The sequence below is a fragment of the Culex quinquefasciatus genome, chromosome 2, assembly GCF_015732765.1.
Source record: "Culex quinquefasciatus strain JHB chromosome 2, VPISU_Cqui_1.0_pri_paternal, whole genome shotgun sequence".
Lineage (NCBI taxonomy): Eukaryota > Metazoa > Arthropoda > Insecta > Diptera > Culicidae > Culex > Culex quinquefasciatus.
This window is the reverse complement of record NC_051862.1, coordinates 22,378,593-22,400,775: the sequence shown is the minus strand read 5'-3', so window position 1 is coordinate 22,400,775 and position 22,183 is coordinate 22,378,593. Positions and strand designations below refer to the sequence as shown.

General features: G+C 35.9%; 1 protein-coding gene across 1 annotated transcript in view; it reads left to right on the top strand.

The window, feature by feature from the left end:
- The first annotated feature begins 7,078 nt into the window (after nucleotides 1–7,078).
- LOC6040362 (peroxidase) overlaps nucleotides 7,079–22,183 on the top strand; it is a 37,037-nt gene continuing 21,932 nt past the window's right edge. The window contains exon 1 of the mRNA XM_038256267.1: nucleotides 7,079–7,286. The gene's annotated coding sequence lies outside the window, so the exon portion shown is untranslated. The remainder of the gene's footprint in view (nucleotides 7,287–22,183) is intronic.

The following is a 22,183-nucleotide window of genomic DNA, read 5'->3' as shown; positions in this document are numbered from 1 at the left end:
TATGTACACCTTTCGAAAAATTAACATAAATAATGTGATTTGTTGACAAATCACCATAAATCCAGTCTCCCAACTCCAAATAGGCATCCTTGACAGATTAAAAAAAGAATTTGGATTGAATATAAAGTTTACTAACTACTTAGTATAAAAGTATATATAACTCTGGAAATTCTATATAAAACTTATCTAAACTTAATTTTGCAAACTTTTAATTGAACTAAATGTCAATATATTACCATATAATTGCTAAATAAACATTTTGGAGTGGGTATAACACCGTTTTGGGGGTATTTGTATCGATAGAATAGATTTTTCGTTGGAATTTCGTACCAACCCGGAATTACGTCGTAGGAAAATCCGCCGGCATCGAACCGGTCCACGATTTACAAGTCAACCTATGTGGAATCGGAAAGGGCATAAAATTTCCGATCTTTTGATACCCAAACATCTAGGTTTTCTTTAAAACCTACGTTTTTAAATACCTGGGCAAAAGTAAGTTTGATCCACGAGAACAAAATTACGAAATTCCATACATTTTCGGCAGGTTGCTCAAACAAAACCATAACAACGTTTTTGCTTAGGTATTTAAAAACGTAGGTTTTAAAGAAAACCTAGATGTTTGGGTATCAAAAGATCGGAAATTTTATGCCCTTTCCGATTCCACATAGGTTGACTTGTGAATCGTGGACCGGTTCGGATGCCGGCGGATTTTCCTACGACGTAATTCCGGGTTGGTACGAAATTCCAACGAAAAATCTATTCTATCGATACAAATACCCCCAAAACGGTGTTATACCCACTCCAAAATGTTTATTTAGCAATTATATGGTAATATATTGACATTTAGTTCAATTAAAAGTTTGCAAAATTAAGTTTAGATAAGTTTTATATAGAATTTCCAGAGTTATATAAACTTTTATACTAAGTAGTTAGTAAACTTTATATTCAATCCAAATTCTTTTTTTAATCAGTCAAGGACGCCTATTTGGAGTTGGGAGACTGGATTTATGGTGATTTGTCAACAAATCACATTATTTATGTTAATTTTTCGAAAGGTGTACAAACTTTTTTTGCACCTTTTTTATTTTCGTAATAGTATTTGTTATATAACTTTTTATAGAAATCATCTTTTCATGAGCTTTTTGTAGCAAAATGTTTGGCATGAGTTTCTGAACAAAACGTAGTACTAGGTTCCTGTCAAACTTTAAATTTTTTACATGTTTCATCACAAAATGTGCATAGTGCCCAAGGGGTGTAAATACTTTTTTTACATACTGTATAGCCACAATCACACACCATCTTAAATCAAATGGACGGAAATCGTAAAAATTTATCCACTCAATTCACAGCCTAGTGGAACCTACCACGTGCCATTAGAACCGGTACGGCCGCACACGCTAACTTGGGCCTGCGCGAAGCTCAGTTCCGAGATTTGCGTGCGCGCCCCTTTAGTCATGGGCTGAATTTCCTGAACTCTGCGTGTCAAGAGCTCAGTTCAGTAGTTCTATGCGCAACCAGAAAAAAAACATTCCAACTATGCCGCCTTCGCGTTGCTGGCAGGCTGCCTGTTTTAACGCTAGATTAAACCGAAACCTTGCACCTTAACTTGGAGAATAATACAGAAAATACGAGAGCAAAAACCAAGCAAAAACTGCAAACATGTGATATAACAATTAATTCGACGCAGATAACTGGGGACCATGTTTGGTACACTTGGTTGTCGGCTTTTAGACGGCGTGTGGTTAAACTACTATTCACGTTAAAATAGCCAATTGAGTTGGAGCCACTGTCATCTGGTTTCAGCTTAAGGAGTTGGCAGTATTATTATCTGGTTGATGGTTTCAATAGAATTCGCATTTGCCAAGGTCACAGGTTTTATGTTTGCAACATTTTTTGCGTTAGATTTTTCTAAGCTTTTATTTCAAAGTTTTATTTCGAATTGTTTATGATTCCTTTCCATTCTCTGATTGAATTGCCAATCTAAAATCTATTTTGACTGGTACCAGAAATCTGATTTGCTTTATAAATGATTTTACCTTTTGATAATTCTGTTGATTTTCACAGCAAATTTCTTGTTTTTTTTGTTTTTTTAATCAAATTTACAAAAAACTAAATCAACTTCTATCTGCCTTTTCTATTATTTCCAATGAGAAAAAAAAATTGTGCTTACAAACCATTTAATAGTTACGAGAGCAATCCTTCCCGAACTCCGGAAATGGATTTTATTTGTATTTTTTTATTAAGCTCATACTTTGTGGGGGTATTCCCGAATTCAGGAGTACTCCCTGGTTCGATTCCTTAGGCAAAATTAAGCATCTGTGCCAATTTGAGAAAAATCGGTTATGGTTTAGGGTTCACACTTGAGCGTTAAAGATGATGAAGAAAAATATTTTCATACAAAAACGTATTTTTCCATTGGCTAATAACTTTTCAAGATCAACTCGGATAGAATTGCACTCTTCGACAAAAATGTAGAGCATTAAATTTAATCTGTCAACAATTCAACTCAATTTCAACACTAATAACACCATCTTCGATTTTTTTACATTTCTCCATACATTTGTTTTTTATTTCAAAACAGACTTCAACGCTCAAGAGCGACCCTTAAACCGATTTGGCTCAAAATTGGCACAGCTATTTAATTTTGCGGTTTGCCTAAAGAAACGAAGGATTCTTTTTTGCGTTTTCACCCTACTGTCCAATGGTGTCCAAACAAAAATGGTAAACTCGCAAATCAGTATCTTTTGGAGGAATTTTCTGATCGAATTGGTATCTTCGGCAAAGTATAAGGTATTGATGAGGGCTACACTTTAAAAATGCCGTTTTTTCAATTAACCTTCAAAAACAAAATATTTTTTTATTTTTTGACCAAATCCCCAACTTTTGAACCATACACACTAAGATGTTTTACTACCGTAAAACGGGGTGACTTTGATAAATTTGCGATTTTTCCGCAAAATGAAGAATACATTTAAAATACGTACGGAATTGATCAGAATCATACTGACCGTGGTAGAGAAGTGTTCAAAGTATCTCAAAAAGTACTTTTCATAAAATTTTGAAAAATTGAAAAGTTAGTTGACTATAGTAAAGAAAATGTTGATGAAAGTCTTTTTTTTTTAATTCTCAAAGTGTCATGATTTTCTCAATGAACATGATTTTGAATCGGAAAATGGAATACATTTTCGGATTCTTTGGACAATTTTCCACTAGGAGAAGGTAAACTAATTTTGTAAATATTAAATAATATGTGTTTTTGAAACATAATTAAAAAAAATCTCCAAATTTATAGGCAATTTCAGTTGAACAAATGGCATATGAAATGTGAAAACTTGTGATTCGTGCTTCAAATTCAGTTTAAAATGTAATATAAATCGATAATTTTATGAACAATACTAGATTTAACGAATTTCAGGCAAAATTCCGACTTTTTAACAACTTTACCTAAAATTTATATCTATTTTGTTAAAAAGCCTTAAAACTTAGTTAACTTAATATAAACATTGATTTTTTTTTCTTGAAAACTATATCATCAACCTTAGTGATGGTTCATTTAACGTAAAAATTAAGTTTGAACACCTATAATCTGATTTTAACAAGAAAAACTATGACTATCAAAGTCACCCCGGAATTTTAAATGAGAATTTCGAACGTAACTTTTTTTCTGAGCATTATAAAAAATAACTTATTCCAGAAATAGTGCATGAACTTTGTGTGGCCTACCCCAGTATATGTTTAAAAATAATAATCTTGAGAAAAACCTTTCCAGTTGGGAAATATTCCAAAAATAAATTGAAATCCTATCAAAGTCACCCCGGTTTACGGTACATGTTTAAAAAATAATAATTTTGAGATAAATCTTACCTGTAGGAAAATATTCCAAAATCAAATTGAAATCCTATCAAAGTCACCCCGGTTAACGGTATTTGATTTTTGATTTTAAATTACAATCGAAACGTACCTTACAGAAATTTTGATAAAGTGCGCCGTTTCGAGATAAAGTCACTTCAAGTTTGATTTTTTTCGAAAAGTTCGTCTAAGGAACATTTAAGATTAGACCTCTGGTTGAACAAGAAACAGGAGAATTTAAAAGTTAGCTCATTCTCACTCAAACAGCCCCCCATTTTCGAATGTCAATGTTTAATGTTTCAATTTTCGATGTCATAAAATGTACCGTTTGTGACATAATTGTGATTTTTTTTAAAGATGAGAACTAACATTTTTGAAGGGACACAAATTCAATATTATTTTGTGGAAAATTAGTCTTGATTTTGAATATTTTTAAAGAAAATCTAAGAGATTAGAAAACCCCATCAAATTATTGAGAAATGAAGCTATATGGAACATTTTAAGGCTAGTTGTTATTTTTAATAAAGGTACTATGTGGTACTGTGTGTGTGTGATGACATACGGCTCGAACCATCCAAAGCTTCATTAAGTTAGGTTTTTTTCTGACAGTAGATTTCAAATTCAGTTTGCATTTAAATTTTGAAATAAAAAAGTCATTATTTTAATTTTAGGGATTTTGAATTGCTAAATAATGAGAGGATATTAATTTAATCAACAATTTAAAAAAAAACCTTTAAATCCTTTGTTACTTTTTTTCAAACTTTCTAAAGACCCCTTCTTGACTTGATTAAAAGGGAAATTGACAATTTGTAGTATCCAATCAACCATAACATTACAAAAAAGTTGCAAGATTTTTTTTCTTCTTAAAACAGAGGATGAACAAACTATTTTATTGAAAATGTTCATTTCAAAATTCTTTGATATTTTTGGCTAAACAATGTATTTTTTCACCAAACTTGTATTATTTAAAAATAGAATATTTGCCATTATTTTCACAGTTTGCTCTTTTAATGAAGTTCATAACGTTTAAAAATAACTTCGAAATTACCGAGGGAAAAGAAGTGCATAATTCAAAAATTTCTTTGCAGTTAATTTTTCTTTGCGATTTTTTTATATATATGTTTATGTTTAAATGTTTAGACTGTATTAGAACAGATATGAATATGGAAAATCTTGCTACAGTACCAAGAATATGGAAAATCTCGCTACGTGAGTCTATTGCCTATTGGTATTCTCAACTTTGTTGAAGAGTGGAAAGTGATACGACTTGATAATTAATTTTGTTTAACGGTATAAAAGGTCATATATGGAAAACTTTATTTTTTACCAATACTAACAAGTATCAACTCAGAAGCTTAAAATAGCCAAAAAAAAAAAGAATTGGGTAATTTCTACTGGGCACCACCGTGTGCAGACTAAAAACTTGATGAAAATGTATTAATCATGTATTTATTTGTTGCAACGTTGTAAAAAGCTGATTAAAATAGTGTTGGGTAATTTAGCCGGAACCGTGGTGTAGGGGTAAGCGTGATTGCCTCTCACCCAGTCGGCCTGGGTTCGATCCCAGACGGTCCCGGTGGCATTTTTCGAGACGAGATTTGTCTGATCACGCCTTCCGTCGGACGGGAAGTAAATGTTGGCCCCGGACTAATCTAAAGGTTAGGTCGTTAGGTCAGTCCAGGTGTAGGAGTCGTCTCCCTGGGTCCTGCCTCGGTGGAGTCGCTGGTAGGCAGTTGGACTAACTATCCAAAAGTCGTCTTTTCGAATCCCGGGGTGGATGGAAGCTAAGGTGTAAAAAGAGGTTTGCAATTGCCTCAACAATCAAGCCTTCGAACACCTAGTTTCGAGTAGGAATCTCGAAATCGAGAACGCCAAGGCAATACTGTAGAGCGAATAATTTGATTTTTTTTTTGGGTAATTTTTAGTATCATTATTCAAATTTGACTTTGAAATTTAATTTGACTTTAATTGTTTTTTTTTATTTTTTTTATTACATTTTTTATTTTTTATTTGTGTTTTTCATAAGTGTTTAGAATTTTCTTCATTTCTCTTTATTTTGCTTTTTTTTTTAATTTTTATAACTTTTTGTGTTGTTTTAATCAGTGTTCTAAAATCACATTTTTGTTCTAACTTCTCTTTATGTTTCAAATACATTTACGTTCCGAAAACTTAGACTCTAATTCACATGTATTCTGCTTCTAAACTTCAAAACTTCAAATGAAATCTATTCATATGCAACCCCTTAACAACATAAACTTTTTCATGTTTCATTTCTCTTGTCACCAGAGTCATAGAACTTGACAGGACACGCGTGCGTGCCACAGCGCAAAAAGTTAATCAATTTAATTACCAACCACCAGCAGCTTGCACCTGCCACCCCATGCATATCACCTGTTTAGGAAGACGCCATACAATTTACCGCGGGTCCGAGAATGCCCCGGCAGTACGTCAACTGAGCTTAATTTTCTTTTTTGTTGTTTCTAATACGCAAAGTGGTTGAGGGGAGGACAATGCGACTAAAAAACAGATCTATTGAATCTATTGAGCTTGATCATGCTGAATTGACGGAAATCTGGTGTCGGGTATCGGGATTTTCGCTTAGAAGTGTTGCATTTTTTTTGTTTTTTATTACCTTAAAAATAAAATTTTAATCAATTGTGATTTTTAAAAATTTGATATTGTTTTTCTTTGGGTAAAACATTTAAAATAAAGATTGATTTTTAATTTATTTTCCTAATTAATTCTTCCAACACTGCAATACCAAAGCTTTTCCGACTCGACTCGCGAGTTCAGCTCTCCGTCTCAACTACTAATCAGCTTTAAATTACTCGCCAAGTGACGAACCCGCTCCGGACCTCAAACAGAATATTGATTTCTGCCCATTTGCCCTCCGCCGAAGCACGTTTTCTTCGTTCGCTCTCGCGTGCCACTTTATGGCACCCGAGCGCGCTCGACCGCGTGCAACTTTATAGCAAAAGAGCAATATTTGCGCTCGCTCTCTCTCAAATTTTCCTTTCGTTCGCCGAGCGGCTGCTCCAAATGCATAATGCATCGTCGGTCAAATTCGTATTGTTTATGTTTCTTCTGCTGTGTCTACTTTTCGTCGGGTCGCCGCTCGGCAAAAGCTCGAGAGTTGGCCCGAAAAAAAAGCTCGAGTCGGACTTCGGGGGTGGCGCTCTGCACCATAAACCATGCCGCGCGTATAAAACCGATTCAACTAAGTGCTCTCGGTCACAGTCCATTCTGGGGCATCATCCGGGTCGGGTAGTTCGACTCTCTCTCGTTTTTCTTGTGTTTAAGGATAATTTTACTTCTTTCAAGGGGGTCCTTTTTTTCCTATAAGTGTCTTTTGAATCAGTGTGGTTAGTGATTTTGAAATAGTGCGTGTTCGAGCATTTTCGAGGATTATTTCGGATCGTGAGATCGAGGTGATCAAGGTGAGCAGATGGATTAAGAAAAAATAAGCTGAAAAGACATTAAAGCGAATCCTGATTTTTGAAAAAAAAAAAGTGGATTTGGACATTAGTGATGTGACAGTTTGCCAGCCTGGAAGGACGATTGGATTAAAAGTGAAAAGACTGATTAAAAAATCGGCGAAAAAAAAAATCTCGCAAGGAAAACTGTTTTAACCAGATTGAATAAAAAAAAACAGTGGAAACATGGATGTATTTAAAACATGAAAAAAATACTCAGTAAAAGTTGCTATAAGAACATACAAAATTGGTGAAAAACAGCAAAAGCATTCTAGTTGGAGGAATTTTTTTAATAATTTTGGAGGATTTTTTTTAATAATTTCTGAGTGTTGTGTGTTAAGTATACTTAACAATCTTCGAAAGTTCAAAACTATACTATGATGAGAAGCAAACCAAACCAAAACCATGTTTAAAAAAACCAAGACTCAAATTTATTTTTATTGTAACAATATGTTTTAACAATTAAATATTTCGTTTTTTATAAAAATATATTACTACAACATTCTTTGGAACAAAATATCTCAGAAAGAAAAGTCTAACCATTTAAACATTATGTTTTTTCCCTGAAAAAAAAAAAGATTTTTTTAATCAGTTTAATTATATTTTTTAACGAATTTTGGCCTAATTCTGCCGGTTCTATAAATTATTTTTTAATTGAAACATTTTTGCTAACTTATAATTAAGATTTTGTAAATTGGTAACTTTTAAAATTGCATTCTTCGAGCAATAATATAAAACCATTTTCAAATTTGAATAACAAACAAGAATTAAATTTGAATAACAAACAAAAAATTATTTAAAAAGTTATCTTTCTCATTATGACATTTTTTTTAAATTTAATGTTCAAATTTTCAAACAAACAAATTTATTTTACATAAGGCGTTCCAAATAGTAACTAAGTATTCGAAAATTTGTATCATAAGATTGATTTGGTATCTTCGGCAAAGTTGTAGTTATTTATGAGTAAAAATCAGATAAAAAGCATCTTAAAAACTGTAAAAAAAACAATATTCGTTAACTTAAATCGTTGTTTTTAGAGTACGAAAAAATATTCGTATGAAAGAAATATTTAACTGTTCTACCTGTTTTTAAAACACAGCAAAAACCATGGTAATATTACAACTGGGAAGGGGTACGTCTTTTATGTCAGAAAAATATGTAATTTTACCTCTGACATTTTTTAATTTTAACACTTTTTCAGTATAAATTGAGGTAAAATTACATCGTTAAAAGAGATTATATTTAACCTTCCAAAATTACAACTTAAAAAAATTACATATTTTTTTACTGTGTACCTTACAGAAATTTTAAAATAATAATACATCAAATTTTGAAAATTTGGCCAAAAAATTTATTGAACAAACTAATAGTTTTGTTTTGATTATTTTCAAGCATGATTTTTACCTCAAAAAGGTTAGTCATTTTTTTAACGCATTCTTCTTAAAAACTTAGAAATTTTGTTGTTGAGACAGAACAAATTTCCAAACGCTTAAAAACTCCAATGTTCGATTTTTAATGTTGATATATGAAATTAACGAAAAAAATTCTGATGGTACCGTTGAAAATATACCAAATATTTGAATTATCAGACTTTTATTTGAAAAGGGATTTCAATTTTAAATTCAAGGTAGTGAAGTACGATATTCAAAATCATCGCACATATTTTTTCCAATGAAATAGATCAATGTAAATTTAAAATGTTATTTGGCATTGGATCTTGTGAAATTAAAAGGGATTACAAACATATAAATAAGATTACTAAGGTAAAAAATTAGAATTTAAAAAATATATCGTAGTTCGAACATAAATCTTTTTATGTTGCGAGAGATTTGTGAATCCTGACCAGGAATCGTTTTGCTTAATTTATTCGCGAACTTTTTTCTTAATTATTTCTGAACAAATAAAAAATAAAAATATGACCCACCCATTATCAAACACCCATTCAAGCATCAAGGTGGCTCAAAACACCAATAATGAGTTTGCCACAGCCCCCGGCTAAGCTGCAAACCAATTCATCACAGCAGACAAAACAGAGGCGAAAAAAAAACAAACAATTTCCTCTAATGTCCACTCTGACATTGACCAAACCGCGTTTCTAGAGATTCAAATCTAATTTGCCATTTTTCAAACAAACTTGAAACGAATGCTTTCAAATGACAATTTGAGCCAGAGATGAAGCAACGACTTTAAAGTACGTGCCAAATGTGGTTGCCCCGAAAATTGCATAATTGTCTCGCTCTCCATTCAAAGATAACGAATTAAAAAATGGTCCAGACTGCCATTCAAACTGGAACAGCTTCCGAGCAAGATTGATTGAATGCATCTAATCAAATCGCGCCAGGTTGCACGAATAACGGTTGGTCTGATTTAATTGGCCACGAAACCATTGTATTTGGCAGACAAACCATTTCTGCGATAAGATAGACCAAATTTAGCAAAGCTTGTGTAGCATCTTTGCTAAAAAAATGAGACAAACATTTGAAACAGGTGATGCAATCTAATCACACATCGAACGATAAATTAAATTTACTTGTTTTTTTTTTCGCTTGACATCCGACCAAAAAACAAAAAAGTTTGAAAGTCACGAACAAACGAGCTCATTTCTGGTCCATAGATTTCCGAAATCGGCACACCAGCAAGTGGTGGTGGTCAACGCGTGATATAACTTTTACTTTGAAGTTTTGATACGAGATCAGTTTATGGGCACGTGAAAGCCGCCCTCCACCCCCGACAAATTTGTAATTCAATTTTGAACACGTTCACTCGTATCTCTGAAATTAAAGAAAAGCTCTTATTTGGACTCGTTACACACGTTTTTACACGCTTTGTGGACGTGACTTAAAACATGATGTCTTTTAATTTTCTTATCGACACGATTAAGTGGTCTCTTGAGTTGAGTGCTCTAGTTTTTTTCATGTTCAGTTTTCGAAATGTTTATGTTTTGGTCAATGTCAGTTTAGCGTAGTCGCCCCCAATTTAGGGTAGAGATTTGCTATAATTTTGTTGACTCATGATTGCATGTGTCAAAATGTTATGAAATAGCTCTCCTCGACTTCCCTTGAGCATGTTTGCGATCGCTCCAAAAGTTGAAAGTCGTGTGAAAGTCCAGCCTTCCGTCCTTGAGGTCCGATATTTATTTAGCCGGTGCACGAGAAGCATGATGGCAGGTGCCGAATGGGGTTCTCAAACTTGAGTTCAAGAACGTTTTTGATTGAAACTTTATCCAATATTTTTAATCTTATTTAAAAAAAATAGTTTTAAGTTTTTTTACCTTTCTATTTAAATAAATCTTGCCAATCCAGTAAAACTATGCATTCAATTTGTTTTGATTAATTTTTACAATTGATTAAAAAATAATAATTTCATAACAAATTCTAAATAATGCACACTTAGATTTTTTTAACCGGATTCGGTAGTTGAAAAATCGGTAAAGTTTAGATCGGTAAACCATCTGTCAAAATGAACAAAATTTTACTGAATTTCGATTGTACGATGAACAATAATGAACTTCATTACCGAATTTCGGTAAGATTTTACCGAATTCGGTAATTTTCAGTTTACCGAACTGTTCAGCACTTGAAATTTCGGTGAACTTTACCGAATTCGGTAAACTATACCGAATTTGGTAAAAAATCTAAGTGTGTACAAAGAAATACTTGGGTTTTGAAAAGAATCAGTTTTTTTCAATAATTTCAAAATGACCTTAATTAATTTTAATTCACAATTTTGTCTTCAAGAGTCAGATGAAAATAAATAAACTTTACTCGATTGAAAAAGTAGCAACGCTTTGTAAAACTCGATTTCTTCAGCACTTGTCACATGCATCAAACTCAGCAAGTCTCGTTGGACTCGTACTGAACCATCTACCTTGTGTTATTTTTCAAATACCATAAAAAATATTATGTTTTTGTATTCTTAAAAAAAAAATAATCAAATTTTATGCACATTGCATTGGAATGCTTTTTTTATAAACCTATAGAAAAAAAAGTGTAAATTTTCTGAGCTGTCATGTCATGAGTAAGCTGAATTTTATCTTTTGAACACTTTTTGCTAAGTTCTGTCAATTTCAACTCGAAACGATTGCGCAAAACCATCTCTTGTTTAGAGGCAAATATAAGTTAGGGATCATCCATAAACCACGTATAATGTTGTGTTTGGAAATCTGAAAAAAAAAATTTCATTGCAGTAATTTTAATTTATTTTTAATTTAAAATTAAAAATATTTGGAGGGCTCCTTAACAGAAAGAATTTGACTCGATTCTTGGAAAAATGAAATCCGAATTTATTTACAAGACAAACAGCCGCAACTATTTTTAAATTCCATCAATCAGCAGTTTAACGGTCAATTTGAATGCACGGAAACGCACCACGGCTACATTAAATTCACCACCCCTCCTTTACACGCGTTTGACATTTGCATGAAACTGTATGCACTCACCAAAGCATATAGGGTACGTTATCCATTAGTGGACCCCTTTCCTATAGTGGACCCTCTGAAGGGTTTTTGATGAAAAATTCAATAAAATCACAATTTCAAGCGTGTTGTTGTCTACAAATCTTTTATTTGGCATGTTCAGCATCATGTAAAACAATGTTGACTGACATTGAATTGTCCTTTTCACCAAAATAAGTGTTTTGAGTTCGACATCTGAAATCAGACATGGCCACTAGCATTTTCACAACAAAACTGCATTTATATTTTATGATTGAATTATCCATCCAATCATTTTTTGACTGATTATTTAACTTCAGCAAGTCGAAATAATGTAAGTTTAAGGATCTTTACTAAAATATAGCGAAGAACTGCCATTTTCGAGCAAAAATTAGGGGGGTCCAATATAGGACAACTAAAATCCAAACTTTTCCAAAAGTGGACCCCTGTTAATTTAACCTTAAAAAATGAAGAAAACTGTATATTCAAGCAAAAGTTTCTCTAAAACATACAATAAATGCTTGTTGTTATCAACCTAAACGCATATTTTTTCAATTATGAGTATAAATATAGCTGTTTTCATGTTAAATGTACCAAAAAAAGCTGAAGCCGTAAGAATTTATAGTTAATCAAAACTATAGTTAATTGTACTTAACTGAAGCAGCATAATTGCAGTTTTAAATGATATTTTATAATAATAAATCAATAAAAAACATTTTTTAAAAATAAACATGCGTGGTTTTATCAGCAACTGTAAGCAAATCTATTGTTTAGTTTCGGTCAACCATTTATGTAATTAATATGGAAAAATTTGCATCAAGATTACTTTTTTTTAATTATTTTTATGTTTACAGTGGTTTTTGAAACGTTTTCTCTGATCTTTTTCGGAAATAAATGTGTTTAAAAATCTGTTAGGTTTTTTGTTGTTTGAAGCCAAATTTGTTAACAAAACATATTTGTTTATGAAGAAAAGTGAGCAAAATCCATCTTTTATTCATTATATCTATCATTAGACCTACACCATGTATCAAAACATCAAATATCGTTTAAATTTAGTATAAAAATAACAGTTCGCCTATAGTGGATCGGGTCCACAATCGGATTATGGACCCGGGTCCACTATAGGAAAAGGGGATCCATAACAGGCAAAAAAAACATTTTTTTCAAATAGCAATTTTTCTGCTCAAAAACAAATAACTGATGAAAAAAATAGTCAAAATTGTTCAAAAGACTTCAGATTTCATCGTTTTGTACAAAGGGTTATGAAAAAGTGCTTAAAATATTGAAAATTTGTGAAAAATGTGCTTCGGCTCTACTAGGGGGTCCACTAATGGTTAAAATACCCTAGATTAGATAAGGTAATGTGGGTTTTCCAGCTGTCTAAAAAAAATAGCTCAAAAACCAAATTTTAGCGGAGTTTTTCAGAAAAGTGAAAATTTGACAATATTTTTTGTTTTTTTTTTGTACAAATGCCCTGCAGAATAAAATACGTTGAATTCTGCCCTGCAGAATAAAATACGTTGAAATAAGAATAAACTTTTCTGAAATTTTTCATATAAAATCCGTTTTTTATGATAACTATTTTTGACAGCTGAAAAATTCGCATTACCTTATCTAATCTACACACCTTGTTCACTCACAGTATCAAACACTTCAACAAAATGGCTCTTGTGAGAAGTGATCTATAGATTTTTGAACAAAACAATTTAAAATATTTAGGGCTGTTTGTCTGTGCTAAATTGGTTACTCAAAAAGGTATCAAATTTGAGTTTTTATGTGGGATTAGAAAAATAAAAAAGTTTTTAATTTTATATTTGAAATATTTCAAAAAAAACTCAACTCAATTCTAAGCAATTCTTATTTGCAAAGCAAATGCAAATTCAATTCTTGAAAAAAAAAAATCATGATCTCTTATTTTTTTCATAAGATTTTGTAAAAAGGGCTTTTTTACGTAATTTTTTACTTACGTGGGAAACTGAGATCAAATCTAACAATCATTTTTTTATGTTACTCAGTCAATTAATTAAGATAAGTCAGTCAGATAATTAAGTTAAATATTATATTGTCATATTATTGTTAGAATGTTCCCTCTACTTTTTCTTTTAAGTCAATAAAAGAACCAATGGATTGTTAGTTTTTGCAATGTACAGCCTCCCCATGTAAGAAAAAAAAACAGATAAAATCCACACAAAAAAACCCTATGTATAAAATACATTGAAAATTCTAAAATAATAATGACAAACAATTCAAAAAATACAAAACGAAACAAACAAATCTCGTTTCCGTGGTTTAAAAACTAACACTCAGACTAGAAGAGTTCATGCATTTTTGGTTTTTTTTGTTTAGTTTATCATTTTTATTTAAGATTTAAAAATCATGCCAAATTTAGCTATTTTTCTATCCCGTGTTTAAAATTTGTTTCAAGCTTTCTTGAAATTTAAAGAACGTCAAGAATAAAAATTGCATTAAAATTGTTCGAGAACCACTGACTCCAAGGAACAACAAATCAACGACCTCCTTAATTGACAAGCACTTTAATTAACTGGTCTGTTTCACGATAAATTACCAGCTCCTTCAGTGCAAAACAGAGAAAATCACTTTCGTCCCACCTGTCTCACCAGGTTGGGTTCCCATAACTTACTCAATTTTATTGAATCTTTCCCACACCTCCTCAAGGTTTACAAAAATAGTCCTGAAAGAACCACTTTTAATCCCATTATCTTAAATCAAAAAAAGTGCTTCTTTCTGGAGTCAAACCGGTCGACATTGAAGTTTCGAAAGTCCCCCAATTCAACTTGATACTTGTCACTTTGTTCCAGTTGAGGGGTAAAAACGACCTCCAAATTTCCATTTTCGGCGCAGAACTCTAGAACTCTTCCAGAACCGGCCGCACTCTTCAGAAGAATCGACGAAGAGAACGACCGTTGCTGCGCAGCAGCCAATGTTCAAGGACTCACGTGGCTTCACTTTGAAAATGCTGTTTGTGCCTTTCTTCAGCGATTCGAGGTGGCAACTCCGAAAAAGGGTTAATTCCGTGGCAAATTGTTGCACTTCGTGCGGCGGCCCCAGGTGGGCTGTTGCGCGCAGAGTTGAAAGCTATGGTGGTCTCTTCAATTAAGAGATCGTTAATTAAATGAACACCGCGGGTCAGAGTGGATTCCAATCACGTGGCTTGAGATGTGAGGTGGTTGAGAACGTGTGATTTTTATGATGGTTTTGACATGTTGAGTTGGATTGGAAGTGATGGGAAAATATGCTATTAGATCTTGTAGGTCTTCGACCTACAAGCTGGTTGAGTTGGCAAAACTGTTACGATTTGTCAAAACGATTGCGATCAACACTGGTTGATCACAATCTCCAACGCTGCAATTTTTCTCTAATTTCCACAATAATCAATCATAGCTGCTGGTTCTACGGCGTGCCCTCGTCAGCCTAATCGATTCGATCAACATTTTTTTCTCTGCCCAAGGTGTCGCAACCCGCGCCATTTCTAGCCCTCAACCAATTAATAAACCGCAAATTTCCCAGGTCGTGAAAGTCCAACTCAGACCTCACCCTCCAAGCTTGACAAATGGGGAGCTCTTAAGATCTCCGAATCTCAAGCAAAACAACATTTTAACACGCACCGCACTCTTGGCAGAGAGTCGAAAGACCCTGATCCTGGCAAGTGGTCCGCCCCGAGGGTGCCCAACCGGCCTCGCGCAGAACTCCACCGGCAGCAATGCCGATTATCGAGAAATTAAAAATGAGAGTGTGTGCAACATGGAGTTAAACTTTCTATGAAGATGCTGTGAAGGTTACCATGACTCTTTGAAAAGTTTAACTCCATGTTGCACGCACACACTCTCACTTTTAATTTCTCGATATAACAATAATTACCCGATGATTGACATGTTACTCACGGCGGCGCGAGTACGAGGAGTGAATTCCTGTCAAACGAGACCGTATCTGGTGCAGCAACTCGGCTGTCCACGCCTAACGACTTGTTCTTCTGATCGATTGCAGAAATCCCTCAACGGTGTATGATTTATTGACTCGTGTTAAATCTACAATTTAATATTGGTGCATTTTTTTTTTCTTGAAACGCACGTGTTGCCATTTCTTCGCGACGAGGTCGCGAACAGCTGAGGGCGGCACAGACAGGCAGACGTGAAAGTAGATTCAGTTTCATCACCAAGAGGCTTGGTTCTATGATGCACCACTTGCAGAACTGATGGCGCCACCATCGCTTGAAAGTGTTTGACGTTTCTGCACGCTTGTTGTTACTCTCTTCAAATTTGAAGCGGTATACGCACTTCGGAAGGAACCGGTCAAGAAAAAAATCAAATGGGCAGCAGCGGCAGCGCAAGCAAGTCAGAGAGGGTGAAGAAAAGCCCCAAGAAATCGCTCCCTCTCCTTTGTTCTGCTGTTCGTAAAGCTGTTTCTTGACCCCTTTCCTTCCAATCAGCATACTAGCCTTAAAAAACAACAATGGAATTTGTTCCTAATGTAAACACGGGGGGATGGCAACCCTCGTCCGACCAAAGCAAACTGACAACAGTCGACATTAGCACGGTTGTCAAATGAGAGCCCACAACAAAAGCACCAGCTGTCAAATGGTAGCCCATAACAAATCATTGTTTGGGTTTTTGATTTTCGAATTTTCCGCAATCTAAACGATAAATTCCTGAAAAAACAAGTGAATTGTGTTGCTGATGGCAAATTCTAGCATATTCTTGTAGATTCCATCCCAATATTGGCTGAAAATTCATATCGAAAAAAGGGATTTTTCTGTTTACCTTTTCTTTGCTTTTTTCTTTTGATCGACAAAACAGTGCGCTCGTACACTGAGAATCGGCATTACACATTTTCCAGTTTGCTTTTACACATTTTCATGGGACTTTTGAGTTCAACCAGGATAACACACTTCGTGTAACCATAGTAATATGTATAATACTGATTCTCAGTGTTTGTTTTCTGAACTCCGTCTTCTTCACTACCCCCTGAGTAAACATTAACTGATTTGTTTTTTTTTTTTGTTTTCACATTGTTTACCAATAATATGATCATATAAACAAAGTGCGTTTGTTTTTGTTTATTCTATTCCGCAGTCCAATGTTAATAGATACTAGGTAAGGCGGGTTTTCCAGCTGTCAAAAAAGTTTTTTTTTTCTGTAGGGTTGTTAAGCATGCCAAACAGTACCAAAGAACGCGTTTAGTTGATTTTTTTTTTAAAATATTTTTGTTTTCAAAGCGTATTTCGGTTCAGTTTGACATTTTTTTTAAACCATACAGAAAAAAAATCCGGTGAAATTTCCCCCGAAAATGGTCAAATTTTCACTTTTCTGAAAATCTCCATATAAAATCCAAGTTTCGTGCTAACTATTTTGACAGCTAGAAAAACACGCCTTACCTTACTAATCTACATACCTTGTCCGCAGTCAAGACAAATTTGTAGTTCAACGACGTACCACATTCGACGCTGATGGCGCCACTTGAGTGACAACTTGGACGCGTTTGACGTTTCGCTACACGCTGAATTTTGTTAACTCAATTTTGAGTTTTAACAACTTCTAAAGTCTTCTTGTCTATTTCTTGGTCCTCGGCGGACTTCACCTGAGTCGGTCTGTAGATTTGCTCCAATTACACTCGTAATGGAGCTGGGAAACCTTAAGAGCAAGTCGGTTCGAGGTTTGCGAGCTGTGTCCTTCGCGGTTCACACGGACGGATGTTATTCAACAAGAACAACTTTGTTGTACTTGAAGTTGTGGAGCAGGTAGTTTTTCTAATACATGTTATTGCAGATTTGAGTTTAGTGGATAGCTTTTCGACTGAAAAAAAGCGTCGCGATCGCTCTGTGCGTGAGCTAACCGGTTGCACCTAATCCAGGTCACTTTGATGTGTTTACAGAACCTAGTGTTGTCTGCGGAACTCTGGATGCTTGTGCGTACTGACTGATTAAGGTTTTATTGCACGGTCAACGACAGCACGTCAGTCTCCAAGTCGCGACGCGATCGCTAGTTCATGTTCATGCTCCATTTGCGTGTTTTTTCTCGTTTCAAGGACAACACGTTTTATGACAGTTCTGGAACTCGTTCCAGCACGTGATGCAAACATAACTGGTCTGATCACACCCCTTTGGCAATCGAATGCAAACAGATCTTCTGCTCAAATGTATCATCTCAGTCCCAACAGTGACATTTGCTGAAGTTACCCCTCCGACATGCATGGAGTATTCCAGTGGCGCTACCCAATACCGTGCAAACCGGGGCGAACCTCCCTCTTGCTTCGCAATCGGAACATCCCTCGCATCTCACGAGTTTGACATTATAAAGTTAAACATTCCGACCTCCCCCGGGTTTCTCATCTCGGTGACGTGGTCCGCCAATTTCCCATCGATCTTCTTTGCGCAGATGTTCTGGAAATCGCTTCACGTATCGAAAAGATCTTCTGAACTACATTTGTTCACCGCGGAGTTCGCCAAACTTCACTTCTTTGTGAAGATCCGCACGAGGCCATCCATCAACCGGCGCGCAATTCTCAACACCTCTCGGCGAGCACTTCAACTCGAGGGGAGTGCCATTATCACAAATTTGAAAGTGAAACCGGCGGCGCGCACTTGACGGCTGAACTTGGCCGCCGCGGAACGCGAAATTGCTTTTTCGCGGAAGTTTAAGAATTTCGACAGCTCTCAGCTGCCGAACCAGTTCGGGAATGTTGGTGGCGTGAGGGGCAATTGCCACTTGGAGTCTCCACTTCCTTATGGCGTCGTCAAATTGTTCGGGAAATCAGCGTTTGACATTGTTGCCAACTCTGGTTGGTTGAAGGAACTCCGTAAAGTCAACTCCAATCAACTCGTTGAACAAACGACTCAATTACAGCTGGATCAGGTTGATCAAGATCGGCGTATACTCTTCGTTACGAAGATCAGGTATCCCTTCCACGGCACCACCCCGAATCAGGTGAATCCTAACTAACTTCCCCTTAACATTTTTTCTGCTCCAAGGGGTATCGCACCTTAACCAAAGTCACTAGCCTAATCCATTATGCAGAGTTAGAGCTGCTGCTGCTGAGCAGCAGCTTAGGGGGTGCCATTATCTGCAGTTATCTTTTCGGTTGGATTTTCTCTGTTTTTATACAGTCGGTCTTGGTCTGGAGACTTGGACGATCATCGGCCGTTCAATGCACCTTGGGGCAGGGCAGGGAGTTGCTTGTGCAGACAAATTGCACTTCCGCTGAGCTTTTGCCGGCCTCTTTTTATATGTTTTGAGTGGAACAATTTGATTGATCAATTGTCGGTGTCATGTGTGTGACATAAGAGTGGTTTAGTTTATGGTTAGAGGCAGGCCTGCAAATTGTTTCCAACCCAGCGTACACATGAAGTAAACCAAAATGTCAGTTCACTGCTAGCATCTGACTGTAAGCCTACTGTGTCCGTTCAACCACTGCCGCCTGACTCGTGCCGGTCGGCTGCTGGAGAATGAGAGACGTGAAAAAATGAGCTACACTCACTCAATTCGTGTCGTATGACTGACTCGTAAAATCCTCTCTAAACACTATTTTTACTATTTTTAAACAATTGAATGGTTGTAGACTGTGCAAAACACTTAAAACAACCATAACTTATATTCAAAATTACATTTCCACGCATAAATACCACCTTTTTGTGTAAAAACTTATTTCTTTATGTGTGTGCGTGCAACGTCGAATGAGAGTTGGTCGACTACTGCCTCGCATTGCAGCTGCTCAGTGAGCTAGGGCACTCACGACTGAGTCGGGTTTGTTTATGTCACGGTTTTGCGGTTCAGTGAATGGATCTGAAAAAATCGTGTATGCGTCGCCGATTTTCGCGTCAGGACCCCTGACATTTTCAGCTCTGGTTAGAGGAGTTTTATTCAAATTTTGCTGAAGCTTGCTCGATTTATGGCAGTGTTGCCAGATTAATCATTGTGACTCCTTATTTCTAGTAAAACAATGTTAATCTGAAACGAAGACAAGTGTAAACAAACATTGTATCCTGTTCGTTCCAAATGTAAACAATCATCATATTTGGCCCATTTACGTTGTTTTGCTTGATTTAAAAACTTGTCTGCATTAAGCATTTAAAAAAACAAAAAAATCCTCTTTGAAAAATGCAATTGTGTACCAACTTCCCCTAAAGGTTTGTTTATAAACAAAGATATTGCTGGTTTTACCAAAAGATACACGCGGCAAATCAACTTTGAGCTACAATGTTGCATTTTGCAAACTTGTCGACTCCACCAACAGACGTCAAATAAGTACAAACTAAGAAAAGATCTGGCAGCAATTTTGTGCGGTTTGACGTTTACTGAGCGAGTCGAAAAAATTAAAACAAATCGCTTCGTGCATCAGTCAACTGCGTGTTTTGATGTTGTTTTTGTTTGTTCTTCATGCGAAGCTTAACCAATTTTGTTTGTTGAAGTCACCTCACCTAAAAATTAAAAATTTGAGCAATTCCCAATAGTTTTACCAAAACTGAAGTACCTCGACCACCCAGAATTCCTCAGACCACCCAAAAAGCCCAATCAATCGCCATCAATCGCCACTAATTACCAGTTCGATCCATCACGACACCGTGATTGCCTCAGTCACACCGCCTCAACGCTTTTCCAAACATAACCCTCAAATGCCCGCACTATCGGCGGCGATCTACTTTGGACAGGTGTGTACACGACCACGCTATCGGCGATCGACTCTTACTCGCAGCCCTAATTTCGATGAAAATGAGGTTTCAAACGAAGACATTCCTCAATGATCGCACGGCGGTTGACAGTTGGTCAGAACACCTAGCTGATTGGGTAGCGCGCGTTTAATCGCGGAAAAGCGCACTAAATTGGAAACGATCCCAAGAATTCGAGCTGTCATCGCGAGGGCGAAGAAATCTCGCTGAGTGAGTGGTTGGGCAGCTTAATTGATAGTGGAGTGAAATAATTTATATAGAAAAAAAATATTAAAGCCTGATGAATTGCTCAACCCGTGGGGACGACCGGGGCTGGTCGTCGGAAAGGTGGTCAATAATTAATATAACGTTTATGTACTGCCCACTCCGTGGGCAGCGATTGATATGCGGGGATTATTTTTATGGAATTTAGTCGTGGTACTGGCAACGGTTTAATTGGTTTTATTAAATTTGCTTCTTTTAATGAGCATTTTCCGCCTCTTGGGGCCGTGGGTTGGAAATTGCTGCGAACGAAACCTAGTTTCGAATTTAACATTCCAAATTTGGAACGTTTTAGGTGCAAATTGGATTTCTCTTGAGCCTACCGGGCGACATTGGCATAGAAAAAGTTGAACTACATTTTGACATCTGGTTACTGATTGACATACTCTTCTAATCAAACTTTTTTTTTTCTTTTTTTTCAGGTAATTTGAAACCAACCAAGGAGTTTCTCTCAGCAAGTATATTTTTGACGCATCTTAAGTTTTTAATCACTCACTCACGAGTGAGCGGAAGCAATCGCTCTCTTCTCTGCAGAGCAACAAGCAAAGTAGGCTTAGCAAATGAAAGAAGGCTTTGGATCGAAAGTGAGCAGTGAGCAATCAATCGCTAGCTGAGTTGAAATCAAATTCGCTCACGATTCGCTTCGGATCATAAATGATTTGATCGTCACTGAGTGAGTGATCAAGCATGATTCAAGTCCGACAATCATATTTAATCGATATTTAAATTGATCTAAATGCATTCCCCAACGAAAGAAACAATCAAAACACTTCAAAAAACCCCTTCGCTATCGCGTCAAACCACTCAAACCGCAAACATTCCTCGCTACTTAGCTACTTAGTCCGATCTTGATCGGCTCTGAGCAGTACTGCCCCAGTTCGCCAGTGTACCGTTAAGGTGGGCACACGACTCAACTCACCTGTCGCGCACGTCAAACCCAATCGATTTGGAGGCCTATCGAAGATCTTTCCACTTCTTTCTTCTGGTGTCGACGCGGGACCAGTGTTTATCATCGATCCTCCCCCTCGAAAAACATCGCCGCGACATGATTGATTGACACGTGGGTGGTTTGATCTGCTACTGCATCACGAGAGAGTGGCGAAATAAGCCCATTTGGTCAGTTTTACCGACGATGATGGTGTGAAATTTGCACTTTGTTGTGGAGGAACAGGTGTGAAGGGATCGATCGCGAATACTTTGTTTGGGCGCGCGCAGTTAGACCGCGTGAGAGGGCACTTTCGAGCAGGGCGAAATTGTTTTGCGAGGGGTATTAACCAAGGCACGATTACGGGAGTTAATGAGGTGGTGATCGATTGAGGATTAGGATAATTGGATGACGAAGGGTTTGCAGCGAAGGGTGACATAACCAACTTGTCCAAGCTGCGATCGTATTCAAAGTTGCTTGTAATTCATATTAGCTTTGAGGTAAATTGAATTTAATGATCAATTTAATAAAATCGCTCTAAAGGAAAATATTGCCAATAAATT